Here is a 12,627-nt window from a genome sequence, read left to right on the forward strand (position 1 = left end):
ATAAAAATTCTAAACTCCATAAAGTCCCTTTAAATCCCAAAGAAAGGTGCATTTCTAAAAGCTGCCCGCTGCTGCGTGACGCATGCGTGACGTACGACGTGAGCTCTGTGCTGCTGGCCAGTGTCTTCAGATGCTTGATTCTTTAAGTGGGGCATGCCTCACACACACTGCAGATGCCCTAGAGGTATTCAGCCTCACCAACATAAACATCCTTGTGTATGACATCAGGTTTTAGACATTCAAGCAACAAGAAATGACGAGCAGGTTCCAACTTCACGACCAATAAAACACGTTGAGTGACAAGAAAACTAGCAGCCTGACGTGAAACAAGATGTTCCCGTAAACGTGCGAGCTAAAACGAGGAGTGCTCCGAGTCAAGCGGCGGCCTTGACCTGATCTGGGCTCAGTTTGTTGCACTTGGCTGGACTAAACACTGAAATTCTGCATGCGCCCTCCATTTCCCTCCTCATCAGTTGAAGGAAATGCTTTTACCTAAACTCGATATTCTTGTGTGGTTTCGACACGTCTGTTTGTCTCGAGTCGCCTTCGGAGAGGAGAAGCAGCTCGGTGAGTTTCAGCTGCAGAGACGTGAAGTCCCGCGGGGACCGGGCCCCAGAGGGCCGCCTGTGCATGCAGCTACATGCTGCCGTGCACGATGCACTGACTCACCGAGCCACTGACAACTCTCCTCACACTCATGCAGCATTCCCACATCTCCATCTAGAGAGGTGGGGCTTCGTGTCAACACAGGACGAGCTCTCGCTCATCAGCCAGAGAAAAGCGGAATGCTTCATGTTTTGTTTAAAGTCACATTTAAGTCTAGTTTGTGTTAAAAAGCCTGTCATGTACGTCCCCGGCTGTCTGTAAATCAGGGACAGAGTGTGTGTTTCCCAGGGCGAGGCAGCGGGCTTAGCAACTGTTGCAATGCCGTAACCCGCCCAGCCTGCTGCCGTGGAAACACCGTTAGAGGAGAGCTTCATCGATGCGTCTTCCTCCTCTTCATTTAAAACCGTCAACTACTTTAATTAAAGCTCATAAAGCAAAAGTCCAACGTGTTCGTTTATGACACACACACACACACACACACACACACACACACACACACACACACACACACACACACACACACACACACACACACACACACACACACACACACACACACACACACACACACACACACACACACACACACACACACACACACACACACACACACACACACACACACACACACACACACACACACACACACACCTCCCTGTTGAGCAACAGCCTCTGGATGACTCCGGGACGTTTCTTCACATAAAAAACAAAAGAGGAACCAGGAATGTGTATCGGTGAAAGCTGCCAGCGAGCAAGTTGTGACAGAAGAACAGACGTGGAATCGCTCCACGCCGGCTGCTGGAGCGCTGGTGTGACATTCCACGCTAACATTTTACATTTGGTCTCTCCGGAACGAGCCGAAAAACAACAGCTTGCATGTTCAGAAGACTTTAAACTTAAACGGCTCAAACTACGAGTGCAGGACTTCTGGGACAAAGGATGAGTGATTCTGCTGTTAGGGACGAGAGCACAGCCCCCCCTCACAGGCATGTCAAACAGGGAGTGCTGCCCCCCCCCCCCCCCCCCCCCCCCCAGCAACAGCAGGTGATTAATCAGGGTGCGGCTGAAGATCACATGGATGATGGCGGAGACGCCTTTCACGCCTCAGAACAGATCACTAGCAGGTTCTGGAGCAGCGAACTGGGAGTGGTAATGAAAAACATTCAGTGGATTGTGACTCCACTCGCTGGCTTAGCTCTTCTTTGTATCATGGCAGGAATAAATCAGGTCAAGAAAAGGCCCAGGGGCCCAGAGGCGAACTCTGGTTAGATTCCAGTTGGACCCAAACACGCTCCACGGAGCTTGGAGTCGCTTCTTATTCAGGCTTGTGCCTGTTTGGAAAGCTGGAAGGTGAAATAAATCAGCGGTTTCGTAGTTGTGCTCTGCTTGGCTGTAGCTCACCTGCGTGAGAACACAAAGTCTCCTCAAACAGAATAAAGAAGTTGTGCTTTAATGTCGAGATGCAGAGCTCCAAAGACTGGAAACAAGAGAAACAGGCTCAAAGCATCACTCTGCTGAAGCTGGATGCGAGAGGGACTGAGTTAGAGAACCGTAGGAACACGTTCTGCATCGACCTTACGCCATCTCCTTCACTGCCCCGCCCGCAGACTGGGAGATCGTGGGTTCAAATCCACGGTCGCGTCATACCAAAGGCTTTAAAGGAGTGCTTCACTGGTTTTATCAACACATCTGCAGTGGTCTCGAGCTGGAATGAATGACTTGTGTCGTTCTCAGGGTGAAGAACCACACAAGCCCAAGCTGCCCACATCCCAACTTAGCCTCAGACCACAGGAATGTTAGTGACAGTGTGACATAGATCCGTCCGGCTTTTCTAATCCTAGAGTTTCACCGTCTGTTTTCTATCAGGAGCTACTTCAGGAGATAGGTGTAGGAGACTATTTCATGTTCAGCCTGCATGAAACACTCAGAGTGACCCGTCAGAATCAGACATAAAAATGGTTTTTCAGTGACCTTTAAAAATGGGACCCTCCCAGAATGACACTTCGCATGAAGGGGTTGGATTGGGGTGGTTAACCCACCAAATGGTTCCCAAGTGCAGTCATGTCTGCTGCTCGCCCCTGCCCCAGGGCATAGATCTGATGTGGAGAGCACCTTCCACGACTATCGGGACTTCAGCTTTAACATCTGTTGGGATTATGCTCTCAGCTACCATCACCTGAAACTGTTGCTCTCCATGCAGAAAGCTGAGCCATCACCACCATCGTTGTGCGTTGTGGCTGGCCGCCATCTTGAATCGGGCCGACTCGATTCCACTCAGGTCTGAATAAACCCCCAATGAAGACTTCCAGGGAGTTTCGTTAAATCGGTCCAGTTGTTCATGAGATTTGAGCAGAAACACACACACACACACCTCCAGGGAGACGAGGCGTTGCGGCGTTGATCTGCTCTGAACGCGATTCCTGACAGACTTGCTAGTCTTGTGTTTGGGCTGACAAGCAAATAAAGCAGATTATTCCTGCACACATCTGTAAAGCTCCCCGCACCATCTGGACTGATGAACTGTAGGACACACAGACCCCCCCCCCCCCCCCCACACACACACACACACACACACACCATGTCAGACCACTCACACTCCTGTACGTCTTATCGGTTTCCCACAAGACTTTGACTCACATCCTGCTCCAACACCAGCCCCTCCTCCAGACAAGCTCCATCCATCCAGCAGTCCTGTCTTCTCCTCAGACCTGAGGTCCAGCTGTGTCGACGGGATAAAGCTCAACATGCCCGCTGACCCCGCCGGTTGCCCCGTTCCCGTCGCTGCACCGTGACGGCAGCTTGGGGCAAACTGGAATAGCCGCTCGCATTGGCTAGTGGACTTGCTGTGGTGGTGGTCAGCGTTTTATCGGACTCAGCACGCCTGTGAGGCTGTCCGGTAGCAGACAGGAAGTTTAATCAGAGAAGCTCTACATGCTGTAAAATGAGCACGCAGCTAAAGGTGATCATTAGAGACTCAAACACGTCTGCAGCAGAGTCACCATTCAATGTTACTGCCGTTTCCTTCTGCAACAGTCAGTTTATGAAAACGTGCATGAAAAGCACAAAGCTCCTGTGATCTGATCCGGAAACTTCCCAAACAACACACGCAACCTCTTCGGATGAATAAAGTAGGAAGAGCAGCAGCAGAATGGCTGAGGGCCCTTGTTCTGTCAGCGGTTCACCGCCGCTTCTCTAATGACTGGAATTAGGCCAGTGGATGGAGCTCGGTGGCTGTAAACCGGAGCGGAGCTGTTTACTCCCTCTGGGTTCGCTGTGAACCAGAGGAAATGTGAGCGGTCTCTGAGGAGGTGCCTGAGTGCTGACCAGGGTCACGTTACACCAAACGGATAAAGGAGGAAGGGAACGGGTAACGAAAGCAACAAACCCAACTTAGTAGCAACAAATGTTGTGTCTGCACCGCCCGGCAGGAGTCCACCCAACGCCGTGAAGTTCAGATTCAGCAGGAAACATCATGATCCTTCAGACGGAGAATTCTAATTTATACGGACCGTTTAGGTTTAACAGTAGAAATCTGGGAGGAATAGTTTACCTTTAAGGCTTGGTAGAAGCTAAAGGAAGACAGACCCCCCCCCCACGCTGGCTGGTTGATGAAAGGGAAGGAAGAGGATGAACCGAGTCTCTGCCAGCACAGAGAGAGAAGCAGCATTGTCCCACTGACTGATGCTCAAGTGTCCCCGCTGGGTGCATCCCAAAGGACTGGAGCACATCAAGACGGCTCCGTGGGTCCAGCAGCCAAAAGCTGACGGCCTGATGCCGACTTTCTTCTGGAGCTGCCACCGCCATGCGTCAGTGTGTCTGAGCACTGAGGCGATGCGACAGATGATTCATAATTCAGGGAGATTAGGGACACGAGGCAGCAGGATGGGGCGGAGGGGCTCGCCGCCTAGGAGAGAAGGGTGAACCCGACGAGAACCTAAGGCATATCTGGCAAATTAAAGTTCATGAAAACTGTAAAAACCAACAGGAGTGACTCATCCTGATGTCTGAAAACAAGCTGCTGTCAAAGACAAACATCTAAACTTTGAATGGATGAAGAACAACGGCGCTGACTCACTGAAGCTCCCATTCAGCACTCCAACACACGCCTCCAAGAGCAGGTTCACGATGAAAGCATTTTCTAACCTGATGTCTGTTTCTAACGGGTCTCCGAGTGTTTCAGGCAGGCTGGACATGAAGATGGTCTCCTACACCTATCTCCTGCAGTAGCTTCTGGTAGAAAACAGACGGTGAAACTCTAGAATAGAAAATCCTGACAGATCTACGTCACACTGTCACTAACATTCATGGACTCACCCATCTGGACTCACAACGGGGAAGGCTGTTGTTGGTTTAGCGTCCAGGAAACAGCAGAGAACGTCTCAGCTAGTAGAAGCTAACTGTTAGCATTAGCAACTCCACCACACAGCAGAACTCCTCCAGACTTGAGTTATTGGTGGAAATGAAACATCAACGTTGCAGAGCAAACAGAGTCAGTGGTAGATAGGGATGGGTACGTTTGACATTTGAATCAATGGTACCTACTAATCGATACCGGTACTTAATGGTACCAAATTTCGATACTTTTGAGTGTTCAATAATTATTTAAACAGCTTTTTAAATTAAATATATATTATTTTCCCGAAATAACAATTTTTGATTAATATGATAAATAGCAGACAACTTTGTATTTTCTCATTGTAGTGTTGTTCAAAAAAATCTTTAACAACAGTTTCTAAATGACACAAAAACAAAGCCAGCTCCATGGACTCCTAATCCTCTTCTAATCCCTCTGGAATAACTCTGATGAGGAGACCGTGTGTTAAAAACTACAAATGAAACCAAAACAAACTTCGGTACCATACAACTGTTTATAATTTAATATTGTGGTGTTACTAACTAAACCAGCCATTTTCTAGTTCTGCTTGTTTTGTTCCAAGGATTTCACGTATGATGTCCTTGAGTTTTAAAGACACATTTTGATACCAAGAACGCGCTTATTTTCTAATGGGGGGGGGGGGGGGGGGGGACACGATATTTTAGGTTTTGTGTGAGATAAGTCCAGGACTACAAATGTGCTTCACCAAAGTGACGTCATCGAACCAGACACGGAGAAAACTGAGGGAAAATGGCTGTAAGTTCAGCAAACTTCCCACAGGAGGGAAGAACCCCCATGAATCTGGTCATGTGGTGAGTAGCAGCTACGCTAGGGGGAGGAGCTTATGTGCTGATGTCACATATGCTTTCGTCTTCGTCTTCCTCCGCTTATCCGGGTCCGGGTCGCGGGGACAGCATCCCAATTAGGGAGCTCCAGGCCGTCCTCTCCCCGGCCTTGTCCACCAGCTCCTCCGGCAGGACCCCAAGGCGTTTCCGGACCAGATTGGAGATGTAACCTCTCCAACGTGTCCTGGGTCGACCCGGGGGCCTTCTGCCGGCAGGACATGCCCGAAACACCTCCCCGGGGAGGCGTCCAGGAGGCATCCTGACCGATTGCCCAAACCACCTCAATTGGCTCCTTTCGATCCGGAGGAGCAGCGGTTCTACTCCGAGTCCCTCCCGAATGTCCGAGCTCCTCACCCTATCTCTAAGGCTGAGCCCGGCCACCCTACGGAGGAAACTCATTTTGGCCGCTTGTCTCCGCGATCTCGTTCTTTCGGTCATTACCCAAAGCTCATGACCATAGGTGAGGATTGGGACGTAGATCGACCGGTAAATCGAGAGCCTGGCTTTCTGGCTCAGCTCCCTCTTCACCACGACAGATCGGCTCAGCGTCCGCATCACTGCAGACGCCGAACCAATCCGCCTGTCGATCTCCCGATCCCTCCTACCCTCACTCGTGAACAAGACCCCGAGATACTTAAACTCCTCCACTTGAGGTAGGACCTCTCCCCCGACCCGGAGGTGGCAAGCCACCCTTTTCCGGTCGAGAGGCACATATGTCACATATGCGTTGTGCTGATTTCTGGTGTGTAGTCATGCTAATTACGAACTCCCACAAGCTGATAAATCTCAAAATACGTGACTGGCGTGGTCGAAACACCCATCGGTACTTTTTATTTAAATTGTGGTACAACACATGTGATCCAGGGCGTAAGGCAGAGCGGGTTAGAAAATAGTGTTTTTAGCCTCGTTGACTTGCTTTTGTTTTTCGTTCTTCCGGGGACCCGGTGCGGAAGTGACTTAGGCTCCCTTTAAGACTCCAAATCCTGAGGATTTCTGCTCCACACTCCTCCAGCTAACTTCTTCCTGAAACAGGAGCGCCAGAGCTTTTCCACTAACAAGACACTGAGGCCACTGAGGAAAGGCGAACGAGAGCTTCACCGAAAGGACGAGTATCCCTGTGAATGTTTTGTTGCCTGTGGACCAAGTCAAGCGTCCCAGTTTCTCTGCTTTCTGCCACACCCAACAATCTCTCACAGAGGTGTAATTAAAAGACGGGAGGGCAAACAGACACCACACGGCTAAGCAACACTCTGCCAAATCACCCGGCTGTGAAAACTTTCTTTAGAGTCAGATCTGGAATCAACTTTGCTCCCTTCATGCCTGAATAATGAACAACTTATCAGGGCACTAAACGAAAACAGTCGGACTCAGCGGTTTCTAGGAAGCGGGTGTGTGGGCGTTTCAGACAGCTTTAGATAGCAGCCGAATTCAACGTCCAACCTGCTAGACCTCCGCGGGCTTTTAAGAGCCACTGATGGTGAGGAGCGGCCATTAGGTCTTTGACGTCCTAAGTTAAGAGAGCTTTTCTTCTACTTGTTTGATCCAATCAAGCAAACTGCCGAAGGTAAATTATTAACTTTATGGAGTTTCTGGGCAGAGCTCAGCTGGAAATGCTCGATTAGCATTTCACCGCTGCGTCTGACTTGCTGTTAGCAGAAAACTCGTAAAATAGAAGCTGAGAAAGATTAATACTTTTTCTGAAACCATCCTCTTCAGTGCACATTCCTTGTATGCATTAAAGCTCTCACCATTTAGGAGGAAAAAAGCCTGATTAAACAGCAAACGGCTGCCACTTGCGTGAATATTCTTGTGGACTTGACAGCAGCTGCAATGATGAAGATTTGCACTGAAAGCAGAACAGAAAGAATCGAGGTGTTCAAACATGTGTGATCAGTAACAGAGCTGCACATCTTTAGGCTCCAACACACACGGGCAAGACCAGAAACCAAACATGCACACTCCGCCAGGAGGTGGATGTGTGTCAGCCAGTAATCGCCTTTCAAGAGTGCACCGTTTACAGGATCTCCGGGCCTCTTAATGTAGGACAGCATCAGGGAATTAGGTGGCAGGGGATTAGCACCGCACCAACACATCTGTAACATCTACAGTAAGTCACCCCCACCCATCTTCTCTGGGGGGGCCGTGGTTTTCCCAAATGCACTGCTGGACCACGAACCGGGTCAGGACTGAGCCACGTGGCCTAGTCCAGCTCAGCCTCAGCTGGAGGCACTCGTCTAAAAACCAGCTGGAAACCGCTGTCTCTGCTCTGCAGCTTTCTGATGACGTCTGGCACAAAACATCACAACAACAAACATCTGGAACCCCAAACAATGGTTCAACTGACAGCTGAAGTTTTGCAAAAAGAAATGCTGAGACCCAAAATTTAAATTTCACCAAACGTCCCCATCGTGGGACAACAAAGGACGTCTCTGTTCTCATCGGATTTTGGCCAATTTTGATTGATCAGAGATAATGAAAATGAATTCTGAGCCCATAAGTCAAAACGTCTGGATGATCTGCTAGTTTGGGTTAAACTTGGTGAGTTAGACCAGAAAATATGATTTTCTCTTGCTGCTTTGCAACGGCACCAAGAAGACCACAACCGTACATCATACTGGGCTGCATGGTGGCGCAGGTGTTAGCACTGTTGCCTCGCAGCACGAAGGTTGCAGGTTCGAAACTCGGCTGCGGCCTTTCTGCGTGGAGTTGCGTGTTCTCCGCATGCATGCGTGTGTTTCCTCCGGGTACTCCGGTTTCCCCCACAGATCACAACATGGTTATAAATTGTAAGTTGCTTTGGATAAAAGCGTCTGCCAAATAAATAAACATAAACACATTGGCTGAATAGAGACACATCCCACAATGTTGCTGCGTCTATTTATTTTTTACTAAGTTGATCATAAATGAATAAAAATATCCACTAAATGGAACACCTAGCAATGCTAACCGCTCAATAGTCGGCGTAGCCAATCAGAAACCCTAATTACTTTTTTAATATACATTTTATGGGGTCAGCAAACACACCATTACCACGCTACAATTACAATCATTCAAACACGGCACATTTCTCAATCTACCAAATTACAGCGATCGTTCCTCGCGACTAATGATGAAGAAGTCGAGATAAATCTGAAGTGTTGGACATCGGTATCGGCTCTCAAAAACTGAATCGTACATTTAATAAAAATAAAATTACATTACTTTTTTTACTGGATGCTGTTTTTGACGAATTTACTTAGAAACTGTTGCCTTTGGTGTCCAGGGGCGTGACCAGAGGGCCCCCCTCTGGTCACGCCCCTGTCGGTGGCCACTAGGAGGCGTTGTCCAGTATTCTATTTACAGTTAGTAACGTGTCAGTAAACTAAAGATGCAAATGTGTTTAGAAATCACAAAAGCAACAGAAGAAAAATCAGCAACAGACAGAAAGCCCAGGTTAATAGAAATAGTGACAACGACCTGTGTGTCTCTTTCCAGCTTCCAGACCATCAACGCAAACCTCTAAACAAAGAATGAGAAGTTTTTATGAGTTAAGAGCCGGATCGGGTCAGGCTCGACCCCCCTGGGCTCTAACCCGACCCCATCAGGAACGAGTCCCTCTGAGGAGCCGCAACTCCCTCTTTTAAAAACCTTAAGCTGGAATCACTTCAGGGAAACATAAATAAAACCTGCGCACGTTCCCATTTCTTTGATCCCGTTGTTTCCCACTAATATTCCCCATTTCCCCCTAAAAGCGAGTCGGGTCCTTCCTTCACCTGCTGCGTCCGGACGCAAAGAAAAGCGCGACAAAACTCGGCTCGTGCTGGATCCTGCTGCTACAGGAGCTGGTCTCAGGTGATCCGAACAGGAAAAACAACTTCAGCTGTTTGTCATCAGAACCCAGGGTCGCCGTGGAGCCAGACGTGAAACTCCGCAGCAGTTTTCCCAAGCATGCGGAAATGAGCTGCTGTTCACTCCGCAGACAGCGAAACGCGTCCAAACAACCCGCAATAAAACCGAACGTGTTTTACACAAAGAGAATGTGAGAGAAGACGAGAGAACGAGACGGTTGGAGTAAAAACACGAGCAGGGTTCCCGGTGGTTCGTACCTTTACGCACCAAAGCTGCTCGGATGAATTCACCTCAGGGTTCGTCCTTCCTGGGTCAGAGGACTCTTTTCTGGATTTGTCTTCACTTCTGTCCCCCACAGCCGCAGCTGGTCGTCAGAGATCCGAACAAAAACCGAGTGAAAGGAGCGACACCTCGGAGCAGGCTCCGCCCCGCTGGGTGCGCCCCCATCCGGAACGCAGCGCCCCCCCCCCCCCCCCCCCCCCGCCGCACCGACTCGCTCCTTTCTTCTCAGAAATCTCACTTTTATGTTCAAGCGACTCGTTTTGTTTTGGTTTAAATCACACTCCGGTCGACTGAAACGCGTGTTATTTGTTATTTTACAGTCGATAAGGATCAGACGCAGGTAAAACGCACACGCGCACTTGTGCACTTCACCTGCGTGACACGGCCACACCTTGATATGTACGAAACCAGACCGCACGGTGAGTCACCTGCCTTCTGGACGTGAGACAGCAGATACCAACGGGCCTGTCTGACTCAGTAACCAGTTTTTATGGAAGAAACGTGAAAATAAAGTAGAAACACGACAGTTTGTGTTTAATCGCCTTCAGCTGGTCCAGAACTCTGCAGGGAGTAAGTAAGTAAAAGTTTATTTTTAGAGCGCCTTTCACAGATATAAATCATAAAGCGCTGTACAACATGATAAAGATCAGGGCAAATACCTCTAACCAATAAAAACATCAGAAAAACAATAGCAGTGATAAAATAGTAAATAAAATCAGGAGTATAAACAAAGTGAAGGTGTGAACCCGAACAAAGCCATCTTTTTGAACATTTAGGGAGGGAACGCCTGGATGAAAAGGTGAGTTTTTAGATGATTTTTAAAGGCTCCAACACACATCACTCCTATTCTGGTGTTTCTGCACTGGTTACCCATGAACCCAGTCCTGACTAGAACCCTACATTACTGAACCGTTCAAGCCTTCTGCTCCAACCCGAGCCCTCAGGTCCACCTGGAACCTTCCACAGTCTGGACACTTAAATGACAGCTTATTTAAAGCTGCTTTTACACATTTTACACATTTTACACATCATTTTTCTGATTTTAATCCATTTCTGTTTTAAGATCATTATGATTTTATGACTTGTTGTGTTTTGATCTATGAGGCACTTTGTGATGTATGTCTGTGACGATAAAATGCTGTATAAATAAAACGACTCATTCTGGTCGTGCTCATGACAGTCCACGAGTCTGTAGTTGTTTATCTCACTGCGATAATAACTGATGGCTGAAGGGTTCGTTGGTTTTGCAGCTCTTCAGAAAACAGTTGACGACTCATGAAGTATTTTCTTATTGGATGCTTTGGAAAACATCATGATTGTGTGAAGGTTAGTGGGCGGGACTTGCAGCTCCACATCCTTCATCTGCAAACTGCTGAGCTTCATGAGTGTGCTTAGTGTGTGTCAGCTACTGACTGGTCTTACTGGTCTGTGGGTATAAACCACAGGTTTACACCACTGGTTTTGTGCTGACCTGTAGCACACCGGCCAGCTGTCAGACAAGCGTTTAGGGAACATTTACAAGAGACATGTTGTGCAGACTTCGCCACTTGCATCCTTTCGTGCTGCCATGTTGGTCTCTGCTGCTTCTAAACTCTAAACACAAAAATAATCTGCTCATTGCTTTTCTGTCAGTGATTGGTTTTATGTGCCTGAAACAAGTTTGTGACATCACAAACAGGGAAATTAGCATCGAACCACGCGCGCTGGAGGAGCGGCTGCTCTGCTCTGACCCCAGCTTCCCCCTGGATGTGTGAGCGGCACACAACGTGGACGAGCAAGGCAAGGAGAAACGCTGCAGCACGTGTCCTCAAAGGCCTGCCTGTGGTTTCTGTTCTGTTTACCTCGGCCACGGGGTGTTTTCCCTTAAATAATGACAACGCCCCGTTGGGCGCTGGAGAGCCAGATGAAGTTTCCATCACAGAACAAATGCGACCGTGCACCCGCGGCTGTTAAACACTGCGGCTTGGCTTTTATTCTTCCACACCTGGCTCAGGTAGTTCGATAAGAGTTGATTGTAATACTCCAGTTTGTCTTTTTGTCACATTTGATCAGCAGATTTTTCGTCACGTCTTGCTGCATCACCACAGCTGCTGGTCTAAACAATAGAACCACTTTTTAAAAGATGTGCATCTCATCCGTGTGGACAAAAACATTTCCATGACAGGATTCCTGCCACTCATACACAAATGAAAACCGAATAGGAGGATGTGAATGAAGAAACGTAAACGAAACCCGCCCAGTGAAGCCTCTCTAACTGCAGGAGGATGCACACGGACAGGATGATGGACGCAGATAGGTCAGGCTGTACTCGGTGTCCCGCCTCGGGCTCCATCATCCCCGCTTCCTCCCATGCAGCCATTGTGACAGTCATCATCTGTGCCTCTCAAAATAAAAGAGACAGTGGTGGAGAGGAACGGGGCATGCTGGGTCACTGCTGCTTATGTAGGCCGCTCTATTTGTCACAGTCGATGTGTGGACTCTTACAACCAGCCCCAGGCCTAATCCACACGCTTGGGCTTTAATGTGTTGCTGCAGGGGTTTGATGATTATTTGACTGTTCACTGAACAGTGACTCCATGTTGCCAAAACGGTTTGGCTTTAACTTTTGCTTCATCAGACGTCCATGGGCAGTGGACGCAGGGGCTGCAGGGACATGAATGGTGCCATTGTCTGAGCACAGCGGCCTCTTTA

General features: G+C 48.6%; 1 protein-coding gene across 4 annotated transcripts in view; it reads right to left on the reverse strand.

Moving 5' to 3' along the window:
* jupa (junction plakoglobin a) overlaps positions 1 to 10,087 on the reverse strand; it is a 28,141-nt gene extending 18,054 nt beyond the window's left edge. For 2 of the 4 annotated variants that reach the window (XM_015970268.3, XM_015970277.3), the window contains exon 1: positions 9,912 to 10,087. The gene's annotated coding sequence lies outside the window, so the exon portion shown is untranslated. Of the gene's footprint in view, positions 1 to 9,578; positions 9,688 to 9,911 lie in introns of those variants that run through there. The other 2 variants (XM_015970286.3, XM_054743978.2) reach the window with 2 other exon arrangements.
* Between the last annotated feature and the right edge of the window lie 2,540 nt (positions 10,088 to 12,627).

Source organism: Nothobranchius furzeri, chromosome 6, assembly GCF_043380555.1.
Source record: "Nothobranchius furzeri strain GRZ-AD chromosome 6, NfurGRZ-RIMD1, whole genome shotgun sequence".
In the NCBI taxonomy this organism is placed as follows: Eukaryota; Metazoa; Chordata; class Actinopteri; order Cyprinodontiformes; family Nothobranchiidae; genus Nothobranchius; species Nothobranchius furzeri.